A 23,663-nucleotide genomic window follows, 5' to 3' on the forward strand; every position below is an offset into this window, starting at 1 on the left:
ATCCATAAATCAATACTGATATTATGATCTGAGAATGGCTTTATTGTATTTTACATATTAAAACATAAGCTTGTGATTTTTTTCCTTGAAAAATAATATGCTGATTTATCTTTTTTGAATTCATGACATGGTTCCTAAGAGCATAAAATTATTTTAAAAATTCAATACTAAATGATCTTTTTTGAGTCAAATGACAAATAAGCAACAATGATTAAGCATATACCGTTTAGAACAGATGCTAGTTCAATGTGAGTACAGTAAGAAATGCTGTTTAAGTGTTTAAGCTGCTATTAGTTATAGGTGGTCCATGAAATAATTTCAAAAACTCTTAAATGCAAAGGTATATTTCTTAAAAACAAGGTATATCTGTTTGGTCTGGAGCCAGGCTACTAAACCAACAGTTGGAAAATCTTGATTCTATTCTTGATTCAGTTACTGTCTAATCATCGAACAAGTCATTAAGACTTTGAGACATGTTCTATGGGAATGTTTACCTCCCAAATATGTGAATTAGCCAAATATTAAGAAACCAGTGCTTATGTCCTAGCATGTTTTATTTCCTGAAACTTTAATTATTAATATATCTGATGGATGGATTTCACAACGACCCTTCAAAATTACTGATAATTAGGCTCATCTGTTTCACTGGCAGCTTTTCTTGTTGTTGTTAGATAATAACTCTGCTTTTAAACTTAATCTTTTCCATGTGACTGTATCATCTCTACTATAGTTCCAATTCGTAACTTACTATTTACAATGATATCAAAGGTTCTACCCATTTTAGCTTCTCATTTTAAGCTTTCACAGAAGGTCCCTATTTGTCCTCATCTAACTTTTCCTGATTCGTCTTGTTTCTCAAAATTTGTATTTTGTCTTTTCTTTTCACGTTGGGGCCCTCCCTGTATTGTTGATTTCATGTTGGGGCCCATACATGTTCTTTTCATGTGGGGTCCTCCCCATACTCTTCATTGATGAAGAAGATATGTTCATATATCAGTTCTTCCTTTTAAGGAGGTAAGGCCCTGGAAAGAACATTTACAACTTAAATAAGATCTTATTTTATGAAATTTAAAATATTTAAAATCCAAGACAGGAAGTGAGAGACTGGGAACAAGTTTGTTTCAGAGAGAAAGAGGCAAAAATCCAAAGAAAAGAAAAGGTAAACAAAAGAGTGGGGGAGGAGAAAAGGCAAAGAAGCTTTTGAAAATTTTACCCTGTCTTTATATATCAAGACGTGGCATCTTTGGCATTCCCCTCCTATCCAGAAGTCCTGTGCAGATTCTCTGCTGTGTTTTTCAACCATTCATAGGGCTAGTGAATGTGCTTAGTCATTGTATATGTTACAGAAGGTGGTAATATAGTTAATGACATGTGTGTCATTAATCACTAGTCACAACAAAAACAAATGAAGCAGCTCATGTGTGTCTGGTCCCTATTTCTGCTCTTTTAACCTCGATAGCCTTCCTTTCTGGGCTTGGGAGGATGACGTGGGTCAGGACAGGTAGGATGCTGTTCCTGAACAAGTTCTCTGTCTAGATTCTAAGTGTCTATAATAGTGCCTGACCCATTGTAGGGATTCAAGAAGTGTTTACTGAGTGAATGGATGAATAATTCAAGGGCTGTGAGATAAACATGGAGTGATTCAAATCCTCTTAGAGACTTAAGGAGGCAACTGTCCTAATTCTGCTCAAACTCCTAGCATGACCCTGGAAATACTAAAGTGAAATCATAGAGTGATAACCTCACAATCGCATTTCTGAAAATGGCTTTATAGTTAATGTGCTATAAACAGTACAGATTTTAAGCATTCAGTTCAATACGTTTTGATAATTGTATAAACCTGTGCAACCACTATCCCGGTAACATATAAATAATTTCCATCATTCCAGAAAGTTCCCACATCCCTTTCTAGTTTGTCTTCACCCTCACATACACTCTGGATTCTTCTGTAGATTGGTTTTGCCTGTATTTGGATTACATGTAAATGCAATTTAGTTTACATTTTATATCAATAGATGTGTGGGTCCTTTCACTTTACAATGCTTTTGAGGTCTGTCTATGTTGCTGTGTATCAGGAGTAGTATTCTATTGTACGGATTTATCTCAGTTTGCTTTTCTATCTGTTAATTGGTTGTTTTCAGGCTATGGCTATTATGAATAATATTGCCATAAACATTGAACAATATCCCCAATTCGTAACCCCTAGCAACATTCTTCTGCTCTTCATTTCTCTTATTTTCACTTTTCAAGAATGTTATATAAATTGAATTTATGTCTTTGTAACTTTTTGTAGCTCATATGTAACCTTTTGAGATTGGCTTTTTTTTTTTTTTTTTTTTCCCCCACTCAGCATGATATTCAGGAGATTCATCCAAGTTATCGGTGAATTCAATCATCTGTTTCTTTCTATTGCTGAGTAGTATTCCGTGGCATGACACAGCACAATTTGTTTAACCATTCCTCAGTTGTAGGACATCTGGGCTGATTCTAGTTTTTTGCTGTTGTAAATAACGCTGCTATGAACCATCATGTACAAGTTGTTTTGAGTGAGCATAAGTTTTTATTAATCTGGGACAAAAGCCCAATATTTAAATTTCCAGGTCAATTGCAGTTGCACTGCAAACTTAGTTTTACAAGAAACAACCAGGCTGCTTTCCAGAGTGGCTGCGCCATTCCATATTCTCACTAGCAATGTGTGGACAATCCAGTTTTCCCCACATCCTCATCAGCACTTGGTGTTATTATTTTTTGTTTCACCCATTCTAATAGGTGTGCAATGATATTGAGGTTTTAATTTGCACTTTCTTGATGGACTAAGCTCAAAGTTCAGTCGTGTTGAATTACTTTTTATGTGGTTATTTGACATATATATTCTCTTTAGTGAAATGTTTGTTCATGCCTTTTGGCCACTTTCTGTTTAGATTATTTGTTCTTTTACTGTTGAGTTTTGAGAGTTCCTTATATACCCTTGATATTAGTTCTTTGTGGGATTTTTTTTTTCAATATTTCCCCCCAGTTTTCAGCTTGCCTTTTCGTTGTTTTTACAGGTCTTTCACAGAGTAAAAGTTTTAAATTTTGATGAGGCTTAATTTATCCATTTTTCCTTTCAGGAATCATGATTTCATGACAGGTTGCCTATCCCTATACACTGAAGGTTTTATCTTATGTCTTTCCTAATTTTTTTGTTCTCGTTGTTGTTTAGAGACAAAGTATTACTATGTTGACCAGGCTGGACTTGAATGCCTGGGTTCAAGCAGTCCTCCTCTCTCAACTTCGTGGGTAACTGGGACTGCAGGTGCACACTATCACACTCAACTTAACAGTTTTACAGTTTTACATTTTACAGTTAAGTCTGTGACCCTTTTTGAGTTAATTTTGCACAAGATGTGAGGTTTAGATTAAGTTTCTTGTTTTTTTCTTTGCCTCTGGATGTCCAATTGCTTTAACACCATTTGTCGAAAAGGCTATCCTCCTCCATTGAATTGCTTCTGCATCTTTATTAAAAGTCAGTTAAGCATATTTGGTGTGGGTCTATTTCTGAGTTCTCTATTCTGTTCTGGTAATTTACATATCTATACCTCCACTAATACCACTCTGTCTTGATTATGTTGGCTATGTTATAAGCCATAATATTGACCTGAGTGATTACTTCCATTTTATTATTATTTTTCAAAGAAGACATAGACTATTCTAACACCATCCCTTTTCATATACATTTCATAAGCTTGCGTATGTCTACAAAAATATAGACAAAATCCTCTTGCTAAGATTTTGATAGGAATTGCATTAAACATATAGATCAATTGGGAGAATTGGTATCTTTATTATGACTAGTCTTTCAATTCATAGACACAGTCTGTCTGTCTCTTTATATATTTAAGTCACCTTCGATTTGCATTAGCATTTTGTAATTTTCAGCATACAGATTGTGTACATGTTTTGCTAAATGTATACCCAAGTATTTTAATTTCATTGGCATGATTGTGTGAAGGGAAATTTTTAATGCAGTTAACCTTTTCCTATCCCACTATTATATTTTATGTGTGTTGGATGGAGGAGGTATACAACTTGTATTTTAGTTTGTAGGATGTCAGACCGATAGGAAACACATCTAGATGTGATGAAGAGAACTGCGCATCTTCCAGAATTCCAGGACATTGAGACACATTTAATAACTGGAAGAACTTTTTGGATTGTCTGTCTTGAGAAATGGGCATGTTCTACATATATGATGAGAGGTGCACGTGGATCTTTGGGTGTCGTGTCCAAAGAGGTGAACTATACCAGAAATTATCTCATAATAGTCTGTGGTTTTTTGTTTTTGTTTTTTTTTTAAATGTAGTAATACAATTTTTAGTTTGCAATATCACCTAATTAGTGACTTCATTTTCCGGCGTCTCTTACATTTTGGTGGGCCATGAGATTATCTCTGGTCATTGGGATAAAAGTGAATGTGATATATGGAATTTTGGAACTGTAACCTGAAAGGGAAGAAGTGTACTTGTCATATTCCCTCTTCCTTTTTACCTTCTGCCTGAAACATGAATGCAGGGTTGAGCACTGTTTGAGGAGAATGATGACCACACTCCAGAATACTGACATAGTAAGGTGGAAGGACCCTGACAGTGGGGAGCTGCTATATCCACCGAAAACTGCACTCATTTTAAATTTTTGCTTTCATTCTAACGTATAAGACTACCAACCAATACATACTATCACTATTTTGAGGCAATCATTTCTCTATGTGAATATCTTTATATGGTTGAAATTATACTCTATTTTCATTTCTGTATGCTTATTTTTACAAAACAACATATTGTGACATATTTCTTGGTCAAAAAATGTACGTCTACAATTACATTGAAAAATAATGACTGGTATTCCATTAGGCGCCCACTGTAATTTGGTTTTCTCATATTGGACAGTTTTTGCTATGATAGTACTGCAATGAATATTTTTCTCTATAAATCTTTGACCGTTTTTCGGATTATTTCTTTAAGATAGATCACTAGGGTTGGTCGTGGAGGCTCACACCTGTAATCCTTGCACTCTGAGAGGCCGAGCCGGTGGATCACCTGATGTCAGGGGTTCGAGACCAGCCTGAGCAACATGATGAAATCCCGTCTCTACTAAAAATACAAAAATTAGCTGAGCGTGGTGGCCTGAGCCTGTGGTACCAGCTACTCAGGAGGCTGAGACAGGAGAAGTGCTTGAACCAGGGAGGTGGAGGTTGCAGTGAGCCGAGATTGTGCTACTAAACTCCATCCTGGGTGACAGAATGAGACTCCATCTCAAACAAAACAAAACAAAACAAAACAAAACAAAAAAGATAGATCACTAGAATTAGTCATGACTATTTGAGCAAGAGTATACAGGTTTTAAAACTCACAACTTGCTTCCAGAAAGTTATACTAATTTACAGAGCCACACCACAAATGCTGCAGGAGAATGTATGTTTTCCTGCCTCCTTAAGATAATCAACATTTAAAATGTTTTGCTATTCAAATATGTGAAAATAATATTTTATTTTTGTTTCAATTTACATTTTTTATGACTCATTAGGTTGAATTGGTTTTCTCACATTTATCAGACACATGAAATTCCCCTTCTATGAATTTGCTACTCATATTTATTTCTCATATTACTGTGGATTCTTAGATATTGTTTTCATTATTTAATTTCTATGAATTCTCTACATACTGGAATACTCATTCTTTATAAAATTATGGCATATGTTTCCAATTTGATCTGTCTTTAACTTTATGATTTTTTGATAAGCCAAAGTTCTAAACATAAATCTATTTCGAATATATTGACTTGTTCCTTAGTTATTTCTTTCATTACTTTCAGGGTTAGAAAGCATTTCTTTCTTCAAAAATAAGACATTCTTTTAAATTTTCTTATATTTAAAAATTGTTTTAGTTTTGATATTGATTTCTGAAAGCAACTTAAAATGCATTTCACTGTGTGGTATAAGGAATCTAAAGAATTCTTTCTAAATACCTAGCTCGTTTTCTCGTGACATAATTTGATTATTTCATTTTTTCTCCATTGTTTTATGATGCTTGCTTTGTCACATATCTCAATTCAATTTGGGCAGATCTAACAAAGCACTGTGCTTTGGGTGTCTGAAACAACAAACAGTGATTTCTCACAGCGCTGGAGGCTTGAAGTCTGAGATCAGGGGCCAGGATGGTGGTGTTCTGGTAAGGACCCTCTTTCAGGTTGCAGACTGCCAACTTCTTGGATCTGCACAGTGTATGAAAAGAGAGAGAAAGCAAGCTCTCTCATAACTCTGATGAGGACACTAATCTCATTCATGAGGCCTCTACCCTCATGGCCTCATCTAAATCCTAATGACCTCTCAATAACCCCACCTTCTACTTCATCACATAGGACTTTTGGGGGAACACAAGTGTTCAGTCCATAATATCATATATTAAAGTTTTACATAAACTAAGGCTCATAGGGACTATCTATATTGATTCATGTATTTATTCTTTAAGTGGTGGCTTTTCTTCTTTGTTGGCTCTTTTGAGTTATTTTTGAAAAGAATAAAACAGGAAAAAAGCCCAAGAATAATATAGAGATTATCTATATTCCCACTACCTAGACTTAATGATTAACATTTTAAATATGTGTATTGGTACAGTCAGTTTAGTGATTTCAGTCTTATAATGTTTTATCTGGTGGGGCAACTTTCACATCAGTTGTTTCTCCTGAAAGCTTCTTATCTACTTTCACTTATTAATTCCTTAAATAAACTTTAAAATCATTGTTAAGCTGTCCCCCAAATTCATTGAGAATAAAAGGAATTCTGTTGGTTAATAAAATAATTTGCAAAGAATTGATGTTTCCAACTAGAAAAATGCATATTCTCTTCTTTTAACAGACTAATTAGATCTTCTTTATATTTCTCAATATGCTTTGTTACTTTACCCAAATTATACAATGAAATGGAAAACTGAGATTTGTACCGATGTATTTTTTACTGAAGGTACAGTACTCTTTTTATAACATTACATTCTAACGTCTGGCAAAGGGCCTAAAATGTACTGATAAGAGCTAGAATACAAAGCACTGTGCCAAATGCTGTAATAGAAAAACAATATTGTATAAACTGGATTTTGCATTCAAGACACATTTTCTGAAAAACAAAAATCAAGTCTATGACACATGCAATTAATTAGAAAACAATGAAAGAGATCAGTGGAATTGTTTTGCAATAGTGGTTGCTCATGGACCTCTGTGAATTCAATGACTGAATGCAAGATGAGCTTTTGCTAAATTTTCTTTTTCTTGTTGTTGCCCACTCAGCCTCTTTTTTGGCTGCTGCACTTTTTACTGCTCATGCTTATTTTTGTTCTGGCTTTTGGATGCCCGTGGCTATGTATTCACCAATTTTAAATAAACAGTCTATATCCTCCAGCTGGATGCCCTGCTTTTTGAGAAATGTCTGTGGTTTTACTGCAACAAGTACTAATGGAACTTGGCCCAATTACATAAACTTATTAAATATTATATGAATAACGTTGCCACCACGACTGATGTATGTTGCGATTCACTCCCAACTCAACTGACAATAAATAGCCATTTCCCCAGACAGACAGGCTTTTGCAGATGACTACCTCTGTTCCTCGGCTGGCTGTTGTTCCCTCAGAAAGTGGACTTGGCTCCACAGCTGCAGAAACTACAGTATAACCAGGATGCTGATAAAAGCAAGCCTGAAGCAGGGCAGAAAGTGAATAATTGATCACGGCATAAAATTTATTCCCGTCTTCAGGTGTAGGGAGGAGACATAGGCTAACATCAGGAGCAAAATTCACACGACAGTTTTTATTATTTTTATGCTGGAACTTGTATAATCAAGAGTTGTGCTCTTGAAGATAGTCAATCATCTTTGAATTTACATGACTTTCTTTTTTTTGAGAAGCTGTCTCAGAACATGCCTTCATTGTATTATTTCACACACCTTCAGCAGAACCTCATCTTGCTTCTTTTAGGGCAGCTTTGATTTCTGGAAATAGCCAAAATTCATATGAAATGAAATCTACTAGTTAAAATTGGTTAACAAAAGAGATACCTGATTTTTGATGCTGATGGAGATGTGACTCTGAAATGATAACACTGATTTGTATTTTGATTTTGAACTGGACTTAATGACTGGGAGATAAACATAATGGCAGCCTCATTGGTTTATACAGGTTTACTGGTTTATAATTCCTGAGGTTGCTTTTTCTAAAGTCAATGTTTATTTGCAGAAATACATTCTAGATTGCCTAATTTTCTGCCAATCTGAATTCTTCTTTCAGGCCTTGTCAGGAAATTGTGGGATTAAGCAGACCTCACTAGGTCCTTCTGCTGCCAAACTCAGCTTGTCTCTCGTTTAGTTTGTTTCCTGTACAAGGGGCCTGATAAAACCGTTTTATAACATGGTCTCACCGAGCTGCTGATGGAGTAGACAATCTATGAGTATTAGAATGATTGATTAATTGTTGGGCTACTTGGCTATTTTAGTGGTTTTCTTTTCTGGAAAATTTCAGCCATTTTGTCTTACTTTGTTATAGTTTGATGAAATCTAAATTAAAAGCTAGTCTCTTGGGTGACATTCTCTTTTTCTTATTCATAAAGAACTCAAACCTTATAGGTGAATTTAATAAAATGTTAAAGGGCATACTCAGTTCAACTTTTAAACTTTTTTTAAAAATAAAGGCAGTCTAGATGCTGAAATTATGAAATCTAATTATTCAGTTAGGACAATAACTGGGACAAGCAAGGCCAGCTTTAAGAAGAAGAAGAGGTGGACTAGACAGAAATTAAAAGAAAAAATTCTGGGCCAGGTGTGGTGGCTCACACTTGTAATCCGAGCACTTTGGGAGGCTGAGGCGGGTGGATCACCTGAGGTCAGGAGTTCAAGACCAGCCTGACCAACATGGTGAAACCCCGTCTCTACTAAAAAAACAAACAAAATTAGCCTGGCATGGTGGCAGGCACCTGTAACCCCAGCTACTTGAGAAGCTGACACAGGAGAATCACTTGAACCTGGGAGGCAGAGGTTGCAGTGAGCCAAGATTGTGCCACTGCACTCCAGCCTGAGTTACAGAGCTAGACTGTGTCTCAACTCATGATTATCTCAATAGATGCAGAAAAGGCCCTGGATAAAATTCAACACCCTTTCATGCTAAAAATGCTCAATAAACTAGGCATTGATGGAACATATCTCAAAATAATAAGAGCTATTTATGACAAACTCATAGAGAATACCATAGTGTATGGGCAAAAGCTGGAAGCATTCCCTTTGAAAACCAGCAAAAGACAAGGATGCCCTCTCTCACCACTCCTATTCAACATAGTATTGGAAGTTCTGGCCAGGGCAATCAGGCAAGAGAAAGAAATAAAGGGTATTCAAACAGGAAGAAAGGAAGTCAAGTTGTCTCTGTTTGCAGATGACATGATTGTATATTTAGAAAACCCCATCGTCTCAGCCCCAAAACTCCTCAAGCTGATAAGCAAATTCAGCAAAGTCTCAGGATACAAAATTACAATGCAAAAATTACAATTACTCCTTTACACCAATAATAGAGAAACAGAGAGTCAAATCATGAGTGAATTTCCATTCACAATTGCTACAAAGAGAATAAAATACCTAGGAATAAAACTTACAATGGGTGTGAAGGATCTCTTCAAGGAGACCTACAAACCATTGCTCAAATAAATAAGAGAGGATGCAATCAAATGGAAAAAATTCCATTTTCATGGATAGGAAAAATCAATATCGTGAAAATGGCCATACTGCCCAAGGTAATTTGTATATTCAATGCTATTCCCATCAAGCTACCATTGACTTTCCTCACAGAACAAGAAATAACTACTTTAAATTTTATATGGAATAAAAAATAAGCCCGTGTAGTCAAGACAATCCTAAGTGAAAAGAACAAAGCTGGAGGCATCATGCTACCTGACTTTAAATTATACTACAAGGCCATGGTAACCATAAGAGCATAGTACTGATATCAAAACAGATATGTAGACCAATGGAACAGAACAGAGGCCTCAGAAACAATACCATACATCTACAACCATCTGATATTCTACAAACCTGACAAAAACAAGCAACGGGGAAAGGATTCCCTATTCAATAAATGGTGCTGGGAAAACTGGCTAGCCATATGAAGAAAACTGAAACTGGACCCCTTCCTTACACCTTATACAAAAATTAACTCAAGATGGATTAAAGACTTAAATGTAAGACCTAAAACCTTAGAAATCCTAGAAGAAAACCTAGGCAATACTATTCAGGACATAGGCATGGGCAAAGACTTCATGGCTAAAATACCAAAAGCAATTGCAACAAAAGCCAAAATTGACAAATGGGATCTAATTAAACTAAAGAGCTTCTGCACAGCAAAAGAAACTATCATCAGAGTGAACAGGCAACCTACAGAATGGGAGAAAAATTTTGCAATCTACTCATCTGACAAAGGACTAATATCCAGAATCTACAAGGAACTTAAACAAATTTACAAGAGAAAAACAGCCCCATCAAAAAGTGGGTAAAAGGTATGAACAGACACTTCTCAAAAGAAGACATTTATGTGGCCAAAAAACACATTTAAAAAGCTCATCATCACTGATCATTAGAGAGATGCAAATCAAAACCACAATGAAATACCATCTCAGACCAATTAGAATGACAATCATTAAAAAGTTGGGAAACAACAGATGCTGGAGAGGATGTGAAGCAATAGGAAGGCTTTTACACTGTTGGTGGGAGTGTAAATTAGTTCAACCATTGTGGGAGACAGTGTGGTGATTCCTCAAGGATTTAGAACCAGAAATACCATATGACCCAGTAATCCCATTACTGGGGATGTACCCAAAGGATTATAAATCATTCTACTATAAAGACACATGCACATGTATGTTTATTGCAGTGCTATTTACAATAGCAAAGACTTGGATATAAGCCAAATGCCCATCAATGGTAGATTGGATAAAGAAAATGTGGTACATATACACCACAGAATACTATGCAGCCATAAAAAATGAGTTCATGTCCTTTGCAGGGACATGGATGAAGCTGGAAACCATCATTCTCAGCAAAGTAACACAGGAACAGAAAAACCAAACACCGCATGTTCTCACTCATGAGTGGGAGCTGAACAATGAGAACACATGGAAACAGGGAGGGGAACATCCCACACCATGCCTGTTGAGGGGTTTGGGGCAAGGGGAGGGAGAGTACTAGGACAAATACATAACGCATGTGGGGCTTAAAACCCATATAACGGGTTGATGAGTGCAACCAACCACCATGGCACATGTATACCTATGTAACAAACCTGCACGTTCTGCACATGTATCCCAGAACTTTAAATATATATATATATATATATATATATATATATGAACAGGAATACCATTTGACCCAGCAATCTCACTACTTGTTATATATACAAAGGAATATAAGTCATTTTGTCATAAAGACACATGCATGTGTATGTTCATTGCAGCACTATTCACAATAACAAAGGTGGGGAATCAAGATAAATGCCCATCAATTATAGAATGGACAAATAAAATGTAGTACGTATACACCATGGAATACTATGCAGCCATAAAAAAGAATGAGATAATGTCCTTTGCAGGAACATGGATGGAGCTGTAGGCGATTATACTTAGCAAACTAATGCAGGAACAGAAAACCAAATACTGCATGTTCTCACTTACAAGTGGGAGTTAAATGATGAGAACACATGGACAGTATATATAGTACACAGTATATACATAGAGGGAAACAACAGCACTGTGGCTTATCTGAGAATGGAAGGTGGAGGGTGGGAGGTGGGAGAGGATCTGGATAAATAACTGATGGGTACTAAGCTTAACACCTGGGTGATGAAATAATCTGTATAACAAACCCCCATAACACAAGTTTGCCTATATAACAAACCTGCATATGTGCCTGTAAATTTAAAAAGTTTTTTTTTTTAAAGAAAGCAAGGTTTTAAAGAGAAAAAACAAAAGAATTCTGGAAGCACTACCAGGAAAGTAGTTGCCACTGCATACTGAATGTGTACTGCATGCCATACACTGTGTTTGGTACATTCTCTGTATTATCTCATTTGATTCTTGCAATTATTGCATTAGGAAGTTATTTTCCACCCTACAATAAATTAGGAAATTGAAGCATCATGCTCAAGATGACATAATAATCAGTGGTAGAACTTGGCTTTAAACCTATGTCTTTTAAACAACAAAGTCCTTTTTTTTTTTTTCTCCTATGCTTTGCTTGACTATACATTGATTGTGACTGTAAGGGACATGTCAGCCATTATGGCAGAGGAGAAAAAAAAAGGAGACTCTCATTTTATTCACTGGAACTCTTACAATTCATTTAGAACTTAGTTAAAGATGTTGAAGTGATATGAAACATAAAAATGTAATAATAGCTGGATTTGGGCCCCTGGAAATGCTGATCAATGAAAAAAGGCAGAATTGGCCTGCAACATATGTGGAATGAATTTTTATGTTAAAGAATAAAAACATTTCATAGTCATCATTTTATGTAATATAGAATGTATGAGGGAAGGTTATCTTTACGCATCATGACACTTTGATGTTCCCATTCACTATGCCATTTTGGCTTTCTGATACAACATTTACTGTATAGTCTCTCTTCCTCTGAGGGCTTTCTTCCAGATCAAAAACAGATGGAGTAGCATGGATTATTTTGGTATGTGCATTGCTTCTTCTCTGAGGCAGAAATGTTTGCTTTTTCTACAGTAAGGTCACTGGGAGACTAACTCTGCACATAGAATTTCAAATATAGCCTCTGTACTCCATTTCACTTGGCTAATTTACATATTGTTGCTTTGTCACCTGTTTGCTTTGCTGAGAACATACATTGAAGTATGGCAGAAAGTTTTCAGTTGCCCAGTGACAAAGGCTGAAATATTTACAGTATATGGGAAACTAGATCTAGATGAGGAAGCTTTTTTTTCCCCCCCCCCCACAAGATTCTTGTCCTCTCTCTCTTTTTATTTAAACAAATTTGGAAACCATCAAGAGGGTTTTGCTTCACTTGATTCTTTGTTTTGCATCATCTCTCATGGTAATATTATTTGTTCCCTTCCTTTTCATGTTTGGGAGTTTATTTTGTAATGTCCTATCATACTTTATTGTTAAATTGCTTAATTGTCAATCTTCCCCATTAGACTGTAAACTTTCTCAGTCCTGAGAGATTTTCTTCTCATCTTTGGGGGTTTATTTTGTAATGTCCTGTCATACTTTAATACTAAATTGCTTAATTGTTGATCTTCTCCACCAGAGCATAACCTCTCTCGATCCTGTTCAAAACTGCACACTCATCACATAGCCAAATACTTGACACTCATGGGTTGTTTGTAGAATGAATAAGTGAGTGTTAATTGAGTGGTTGGCTTCAGTGATTTCCCTACAGGATCAATAACACTTTCCCCTCAATATTCAACCAGATAATTTTGTTATGAGCACATCATATTTTATTCTTTTACTATAGTAATCTGAACACTTAAATATATTTTGCAAAGAATTTACAAAGAGGCTAACATATGCTGAGAAATTGAAGCAGGAACGGCACTGCCTCGTATGCAAACACAACGATCAGCTCCTCCCCATCACACCCCTCATTGAAGAGAGATTGAATCTTCTCCAGCTTAAATATCTCTGCAGCTGCTTGCCCATGGGGACTGCAAAGCTTCCAAAGCTGAGCAGCCACAAAACCTGGAGAAAGATTCTTGCCCACAGGGAACCTGAGGAGTAGTACTGACTTTGGCTGCTAATCCCACTAGAATTTATTTAGATTTTAGCATTATAATTTGTACACTGCATGCATTCTCAGAAAGATGTGTGTTTAAGAGAAATAGATCAACATGACAAAAATCTACTTTTTTTAAATTTTTTTCATTTGAATTAAAATACAACAGGCTGGGCCAGGTGATTCAGACTATAATCCCAACACTTTGAGAGGCTATGGCCTCGGCGGGAGGATAGCTTGAGTCCGGGAGTTTGAGACCAGCCTGATCAATACAGTGAGACCTCATCTCTACAAAACTAAAAAAAATTAGCCAGTCACAGCGGCAAGTACCTGTAGTCCCACCTACTCAGGAAGCTTAAGCAGGAGGATCCTTGAGCCTAGGAATTCAACGTTGCAGTGAGCTGTGATAATGCCACTGAACTCCAGCCTAGGCAACAGAGCGAGACCCTTTAAAAAATAAAAAAATAAAAAAATAAAAAAAAAGATCACACTGAAAACAATGTAGATTCCTAGTTGTTTAACAGATTTCCTTAATTGCAAACCTTTTATTTGGTAGAAAAAAAATGCAGGAAACACAATTTTTTTTTTTAATTCTTGGTAGTAATATGAAGTATCTCTTACAGCAAAAGACTGATGTAGATGAGTTAGCTTAATTTTGGTCAAGTTTATTCCTTAATTGCATTATCATGTGGCCTAACATTATACTATGGGTCCCTTAATTCGATTCTACACGTATTTATCAATCCCTTTTTTGTTTTGCTTTTTCAACATTTATTTTAGATTCACGGGGTATACGTGCAGGTTGGTTACAAAGATATGTTGCGTGATGCTGAAGTTTGGGGTATGATTGAACCCATTGCCCAGGTAGTGAGCGTAGTACGAAATAGGTATTTTTTCAATCCTTACCTTCCTCTCTCCCTCCTACAGTCCCCAGTATCTATTTTTCCCATCTCTATGTCCATGTGCTCCCATTTATAAGTGAGGACATGCAGTATTTGATTTTCTATTTGTATTTTAGGTCACTTAGGATAGTGGCCTCCAGCTGCTCCACGTTGCTGCAAAGGACATGATTTCATTCTTGTTTACTGCTATGTAGTATTCCATGGTGTCTAAGTACCACATTTTCTTTATCCAGCTCACTGTTGATGGGATTCTGGGTAGATTCCATCTCTTTGCTATTGTGAACAGTGCTGTGACAAACATGTGAGTGCATGTGTCTTTTTGGTAGAACAATTTATTTTCCTTTGGGTATAACAGGTTTTCTATGAGTATGTTATCCATATAAATACAATAAATGTGTAAATAAAACTAAAAATAAGACATTATTTAAGCCATATTCACAAAAAAATGAACGCAACAAATTGTGCACAATATAATTTAACAAAATCAAAGTAGAAAACAGATTGTTTTATGGAAATCTTTCCTTTTTTTTCCTTCTTTTATTCAGTGCTTGTAATTGCTATCTTTCTTTCAAAGTCTCTGACTGAGTCCATGAGCTGCCAACCCTATGTGCCTGAGATACTTGGAAGATAACTCAATGTTAACATTTCAGAGTTTGTACCATTCATTTCCTTAGGGAAATGATTGTTCTCGTGTTGCCAACTCCATTGGTGATCTTTTGTTCCTAGCAATTTTTGAAAAGGAAGTCCTCAGAGTTTTTATTTTTTCAATTAACTTGAAAAGGATAAGTTTTCCTGGTGTATTATAATAGTAGCCTCCTAAAGACTTCTTAGGAGAATGAGGTGATCAGAAACAAAAGTGATAGGAAACATTTCCCTTTCTTCACTTAAAGGACAAAACAAAGCAAAACAAAATGAAAAATAACAGAAGCTTATTATTCTGAGAAAATTGAAGGAAGCTAAAAATAGTAAAACTTCAGCTTACTAATATCACTTGGCCTTTGTAATTTCCAGTAATTTAACATATTTGAGAGATAAAATGATTCAGAGATTAAAAGATTGGAACGTAGTAACTTTGTATAGATATTCATAGCAATTACAAAGTTTTGGGGACACATATTTAGGTGCTCCCTATAATAAGTCAGATTCAATTAATTGGCTTGTGCTTTAAGCCTGTCTCATTCTGTTCTTTTGTCTATCACTGCTGGGTTCAGCTGGGTCTGATCAAATAGAAATATAAGGTCTTAGTCCTGTGAGTACGCAGCTAGCTAGCCCAAGTTAGATAGAATGACTAGGACAGTGAACATGAGACTAATGACTAATGTGGCCATACAATGACTCCTTCAGGCTGAATTGAGAATGAGTTTGGTTGGAAGAGAATGACTGTAGAAATAAGATGAAAGAGTAAAGCTAGCTTAACCATTAATAAATTAAACAAGGTTGAGGGAGATCCTACTTATATATTGCGATTTGAAGTCTATTGAATTTTTGTGGGAACCATTAGTTGGAACTTCTTTTAGCCTGTGGTACTGAAACATTCTGAGGCAATGTAACAGGACCGGTAAGTTTTGATGGTGTGACTGAGATCTGAATTAGAGGGTACTATTAGAAAAGGCAGACCTGACTGGGGTATCATGGTGAAAGGCAGTTGGCAGCACATGAACACAATGGCCTAGCAGGTGGATTTGCAAAAGGTCAGGTAAGATTAAATGGAATCAGACATGCTAATTTGAGAGGAGCAGGTAATAGCTTTGTTTAGAAAACTTTTCGATGAGTCAATTTTAGTTTTGCATTTTAGACTCTGCAAACTCTTGAGAACCAATCTCAGTTTCAACACATATGTTACATGCTCCTTTGACTGAACAAGTAATGCTTTAGTTTGGCATATATTGTCCTTTAAAAAATTGGTATAATTGCCTATTTTATCATAGGCTAAAACTAAATTATTCTTTTAAAATAGTGCCTTCAAAATGTATCCTGTAAAATAAAAACAAAATCAGATAGTTTTAACAAGTTTATATTGACATTTAGAGAATTTGTTTTGGCAACCAGGTCAATTTTCTTTTTAGTTACATATTTTGTTCCTCTTTAAGATCTGCTGGTATTAGAATTCCAAGGAGTCCTAGCCCCATGAAGCACTAATTTGCCAGATCCATTTCTCATCAGCTTGTCTTGTGCAGGATTCTGGAGCTTTTAAACCAATACTGAGACACCAATAGATCTCTCTCCCTCTCTTCCCCACCCTTTTTCTTTCTCTTTCTCTCTTTAATTCTTTTTTTTTTCTTTTTTGAGATGGAGTCTCACTCTGTCTCCCAGGCTGGAGTGCAGTGGCAGGATCTCTGCTCACTGCAACCTCCACCTCCCAGGTTCAAGAGATTCTTCTGCCTCAGCCTCCCATGTAGCTAGGTGTCAACATGCCTGGAAAATTTTTGTATTTTTAGTAGAGACAGGGTTTCACCATATTGGCCGGGCTGGTCTCGAGCTCCTGACCTCATGATCTGCCCACCTTGGCCTCGCAAACTGCTGGGATTACAGGCATGAGCCACCGGGCCCAGCTTCTCTCTTCAATTCTTAATCAATAGATCCGCAGATCTGGTGCTGAGTATAAGTTACACAGGAAATACTTGTTTCTTTTTGTTTTCTAACAGATTACTTGTAATACAGAAATAGGTGGTGTATTTTTCATCCAGTCGTCCGGCTTTATCCTTGGAAACTCATTCTTTTATTGTATACTATACAAGCATTGATCGAGCATCTACAAAACAATAGACATTGTGCTTGGCATAGGGTGAACAGACGTAAACAGTCCTCTCTATGCTCATATAGTTAAGTGGGGGATAGAGACAGTAAGCTAGAAATGAATTCTGTGTGGTAAGTGCTATGCCAGATGCCTGCACAGGGAAGGGCCTCATAATTTAGCCAAGGGAAGAATATTACAAAATAAAGAGGTCATGATTAAGCTGAGTTCTTAAAAATGGGAGTGATTAAGGTGGAGAAGGCTAGGCAGCATTTGTAGATCAACAGTAGAGTGTCAGCAAAGGAATAGAGTTGGGTGACATGAAGGAAGATCTTTATATGTGCCTGAAGCATTGGTGGAGCATGGGGGTATGGAAAGATGAAATAGGAAGGAGTCATTATTACATTGGCCTTGCAGGCCACGCAAAAGAATGTGGACTTTAACTTAAAGGCAAGGGTGCTTTGTAGATGGGCACTGAAGCATTTTAAGTAGGTGAATGAGAAGATATTTACATTTAAGAAAGGTCACTCAGGGTAACTTTAATTGGGATGTGTTGCTTGGGATGAAGGGAGCTTCTTTTGAAAAGACCTGTCAGAAGATGTGCGGTAATCTAGCTGAGATGTGAAGTTTTTGAGCCAAGGTACTAACAATGAATTGCAGCTAAAGAGGTGTGAGAGTTACTCAGGAGGAAGATTCTATAGGACTTGGTGGCTGATGACATTGTGGGGAGAAAATCTGAGAGACGGTGGAGTTAAAAATTATTTCCAGGCTTCTGGCTTGGGTAACTAGTGGTGCCATTTACTAAGACAAAAATAAGAAAGGAAAGGATTTAGAGTGCAAAATTATGCGTGTGTTGAATTTGAAGGTCTGTGGAGCATAACTGAAGATGTCCAAGAGGCAATTTATGTGGAGCTCAGAAGAGACAAGTGAGCTGGAAAGAGATGGGGGACCCCAGCAGAGAGGAGCTATTTATGACCATCGGTGCGATGGAGACACTGGAAGAGTGGAGGAAAGTTGACAGCATTAACATCCATATGAACATTGTTACCTATTGTGTGATCATTCTCTAGAAATGGCGCCTTGGTGGCATGTGTGAATATTTTGAGACCCTTAGAATAACAAACAAGCAAACATCTAGCTGATATTTAAATTAATTCTTTCAAGTTCATTATGCCTATGTGCCCTTACTGTGGTTTCTATTACTTTCTGCAACGATGGGACCAGCTACTCTGTACTTTTTTAGTAATAACAAAGCACATAGGCTGGGCGCGGTGGCTGACGCCTGTAATCCCAGCACTTTGGGAGGCCGAGGCGAGCAGATCACGAGGTCAGGAGATCGAGACCATCCTGGTTAACATGGTGAAACCCCGTCTCTACTAAAAATACAAAAAATTAGCCTGGCGTGTGGTGGGCGCCTGTAATACCAGCTGCTTGGGAGGCTGAGGCAGGAGAAAGGCGTGAATCCAGGAGGCGGAGCTTGCAGTGAGCCGAGATAGGGCCACTGCGCTCCAGCCTGGGCGACAGAGCAAGACTCTCTCAAAAAACAAACAAACAAACAAACAAACAAACAAAAAACCAAAGCACATATTACCGAATTAACTTAATGATTCTCTTCAATGCTAATGGACATCTGCTTTTAAAATTTACTTGTCTTTAATGATTATTGTTGTTCCTTTTACTTCCATGTCCGATGTATAGTTTTGCTGCCCCTAGTAAAATGTGAGCATTGTGCCCGTGTTCATTGCAGCATGATTTACAATATCCAAGACATTGGAAGAAATCTAAATGTCTGTCACAGGATGAATAAAAAAGACATATATATTATATTTCTTATATTATATATAATCATATATTTTTATGTAAATATAATGCATATATTTCTTATATACATATAATACATATGTTATATTTTTCTTATGCACATACACACACAATGGAAAATTATTCTACCTTTAAAAAGTAGGAAATCCTGCCATTTGCCACAACACGAATGAAAATGGAAGACATTATATTAAGTGAAGTAAGCCAGACACAGAAAGACAAATACTACACGATCTCATTTATATGCAGATTTTAAAATAGTCAACTTACAAGAGCAGACAGTGAAATGGTGGTTACCAGTGGCTGTGGGGAGGGGTAAATAGGTGATGTTGGTCAAAGAGTGCAATGCTTCCATTACATAGGATGAATACATCCTGGGATCTAATGTACAGCACTGTGGCTGTGGTTAATACTGTGTTGTATGCTTGAAAACTGCCAAGAGGTTCATCTTAAGTCTTCTCACTCCACAAAGAAAAAATGTTAACTATGTGAGGTGATTGATAGATAAATTAATTAGATTGGTTATGATGATATCACAATGTCTACGTAATGCATATCTCAAAACATGAAGTTGAATACCTTAAATACATACAATTTTTATCTATCAATAATGATCTCAATAAAGTTGCTAAAAGAATGTGAGCACTGTGGCTTAATAAATATTGAAGTCAGCGCCTAATGTAATTGAAGGCTTTGTTCCTAACAACAAATATTTGTGGAGTGCCTACATTTTCTAGACACTTTCCAGGACTCAGGAATTCAAAAGGGCAAACCTTCAGTCTTCACACAGAGGCAGTGACGAGAAAGCTGTGACTTTCAGTAATAGACAGCAGAAAAGGAGACAATGGGAAAACATGCAATGGGCTGGAGGTGAGGAAGAACATGTACATTCAGCTAGAGGTGAAGGAAGAACATGATATTACACATTTCTTCCATTGTGTTAGTTGCAACTTTTCTTGTTTTGCCATCTGTACATTCTTCTACAACTTCAGGCAGTAATTGTGTCAACCCCTTTTTATCACAGTGCCTTTTGCATCTGCCTTTTACTGTTACTTGTTTTCCCCAGAGCCCCCATCCAGTGACCCATTTTCCTATGTCTGTGAGAAAGCAGTGTCCCTTTAGCTCATGCTACATGACACTGCAGCATTTGACCTCTCCAGGCAGCATCTAAGTACCTCATGTAATTTGCTATTTACATGTGTCCAGTTCTACACTTTGAAAATATGGATAAAAAGAGGCATGAACTTCCTTTAAGACCACTTTCATCAGAATGGCATATGTGTGCTTTCCTTCTTGGATAAGCATGATCTTAATTTAAGTCTCTATTAGTAAGGCAAGGGCTTTGATTAATTTCCCTATTTGTAACGGTACATATGCACAGTTCTCTACATAAATTTGCCTTCTTTTCACTTCGGACCAAAAGTGGTTGTTCATCTTTGGGCTGGGCAGCTGAGTGTAGTGATCTGGGAACTTTAGCAGTATCAATCCAAATGTTGCACAATGATGTATGCCCAACGTCACCGTATCTCTCCTCTGGACATGCAGTGTGCTGCGTGGTTCTTCTCCATCCTTGCTGATTTTACCACTCCTTGGGGGCAGAGAAGATCTTCTTATTCTTGTCCTTTTATTCCAATATAAAGCCAAGTCAATTTGGCATAATAGGTAGAGCATCTACTATGTGTAAGATATTGTGCCAAGTGCCAGACATAATATCCAAAAAAGATTGCAGTCGCTTTAAGAGAGGCTTATAAGTTCATGGGAGATACAGCTATTCACATCAGCGATGAAAGGGAAAGCATTTTGAGATGTTGCTTTGTTTTTTTTATTGGATTCTTGCTGGGAACCTATTCAATTTTACCCAGTGGAAAGAACTGAGTCCATTTCACACTTTCATTGTAGGGAGGCCTCTTGGCCACTCTTTTTTTTTTTTGAGATGGAGTTTTGCTCTTGATGCCCAGGCTGGAGTGGAGTGCAAAGGCTCAATCTCAGCTCACTGCAAATTCCGCCTCCGGGTTCAACCAATTCTCTTGCCTCAGCCTCCTGAGTAGCTGGGATTACAGGCACCCCCCACCAAGTCCAGCTAATTTTTTGTATTTTTAGTAGAGACAGGGTTTCACTATGTTGGCCAGGCTGGTCTTGAACTCCTGACCTCAGGCGATCCACCCACCTCAGCCTCCCAAAGTGCTGGGATTACAGGCATGTTGGCCTCTCTTTCTAAAATTGCAGTCACCTGTCCATATATACTCTCTGTCCCCTTTCCCTGGTGAACATTTCTTTTTAGTATTTATTATCATCGAACACAGTATATATTGTACTTTTTTTTCTTTTATCTTTTATCTGTCTTCTGTGTTGTGAAGACAAGTTTTACTCATTGCTATATCCCCAGTGCCTCAGTAAATATTTGCTTAGTGAATGAATGCATGATTAAATGCATATACCCATTCTTTCAATGAATACCTAGTGTGTGTAATGCTGTTGGTACAAACGGATAAAATTTTCTAAATAAAGTAAAAATAAAATAATCCTGCCCTCATGTACATTTGGTGGGAGAGATTGAGATTAATTAAGCAGTCTCATAAATATGTAATTACGAACCCTATTTTGTATCCTGTCCCCACAAGTAATCAACTATGAATGACTTGCCTTTGCACTGTGAACTCTACATTGTCTAAATTTGTCTCTTCATTTGCCAAGTAGAGAGACTTATCATTACTAGATTTGGAAAAAGACAGTAAAATTTGGCATTTCTTGACAATGTTTAAGAATGATACAACATTATTCTGCCCTCTTTCAGTCTGTCTTGTATCTAGAAAAGTTAATTTGACAAAGAAAGTTTATATCCTACATATATCATAGTGTATTCTTACCTGTTCAGGGTAATTATTCAGAAGGATGCTACCCAGTTTATATCCTACATATATAATAGTGTATTCTTACCTGTTCAGAGTAATTATTCAGTGGGATGCTACCCAGATTAAAGAGCTTAGAATGTGTGTGACTCCAAATATATTCTGAATTGTTTTCAGGGCAGTCTTTTATTTCAACAAATAAAGTTTGGGAACTTTCAGTGTTGTAACAAGAATATCAGATTTTTTAATATTAATTTTGAATATTCTAAGCCCATTGAGTTTTATTGGTTTTGTAAGCACACTGCAACCAAACCTGAACTTCTGGTTTCAAAATACACATACTTTGTTCAAAAAGTATCTTCAATGCTTTATTATTTTAAAGGTGAACATAACATTTTTAACTAAAGATTGAGTTTTTGGATCTGATAGAATATTACTTTTGAAAGATTATTTTAAAATTGTATTTTGGGAGGTTGAGGCGGGAGGATCAATTGAGTTTAGGAGTTAAAGGCTGCAGTGAGCTATGATTGTTGCAGTGAGCTATGATTGTGCCACTGTACTACAGCCTGGGCAAAAAAGTGAGACCCTGTCCCAAAAAAAAAAAAAAAAAAAGTGAAGTGTATTACAATCAGCAACTGCTCAAGTTCCTCTCACATTCGTTTGACCAAAAAAATAAAAATTAGTTGTTTGAAATTTTTATCCATGATTAACCTCAACACTGTAATGCTAATTCTTGTTCAATCTCTATAATAAGCAATCTTCCAAGTAATAGTTAGTAAATAAAGTTGTCATATATATTGACAGTAATAACTAAACTATCACTGCCCACAGACCCCCCTTCTCCGAATTTTAGGATTGCAGAATTAATGTAGCACATGGCTTTCTTTTTAAACTCTAAATACATACCAGCTGCAGTCTTTTAAAGTCTCATATCATTTTGTTAGCACAATGGCTGCCTACGTGAGCAAAAACATGGGAACTGCATTCTAATGCCGTTGACAAGATTTTTTATTTTCATGATTACTTCTCTGCCTTTTTTTTATTTTGCCTGCAGGCAAAGGTTGGCATACATGTCAAGAGAATGTTCTCCAGCTGGGGCCTGCAGTACAGAGAATTGTATATACCAGAGGGCTCACGGGACCCTAGGCAGATTATTATGGTAATATTGGAGGCTGTTGTCCTCTCCCTCCCACAGCTGGGCCGCCTCTCTCATTGTAAGTATTGAAGCAATATGTTTTGCAAATTATACGTTGGGAACAACAGGGACCCAGTAAAGCGAGGAAAAAGAGAAACATTGCAAAATGTTGTCTTTAATATTATATTTTTTTTGTTCACCAAGCAAAATAAATTAAAGCTTTAATTTTTTTTAATTAAATGAGGATCATATATTGAAAAAAGAGCTATATGAATAAAAACTTAATATTGATTTTATAGAGTGAGAGTTTTAAGAAAATATTGTTAAGAGAAACTAGACAGTAGCCTGATTCAAAAGAATCATGGTAAGATTACATAATAGCCTTTATTATGGATTTCAAAAATCCTTTTGAGTCCAATGAAGC

This window comes from Theropithecus gelada, chromosome 17 (genome assembly GCF_003255815.1).
Source record: "Theropithecus gelada isolate Dixy chromosome 17, Tgel_1.0, whole genome shotgun sequence".
NCBI lineage: Eukaryota > Metazoa > Chordata > Mammalia > Primates > Cercopithecidae > Theropithecus > Theropithecus gelada.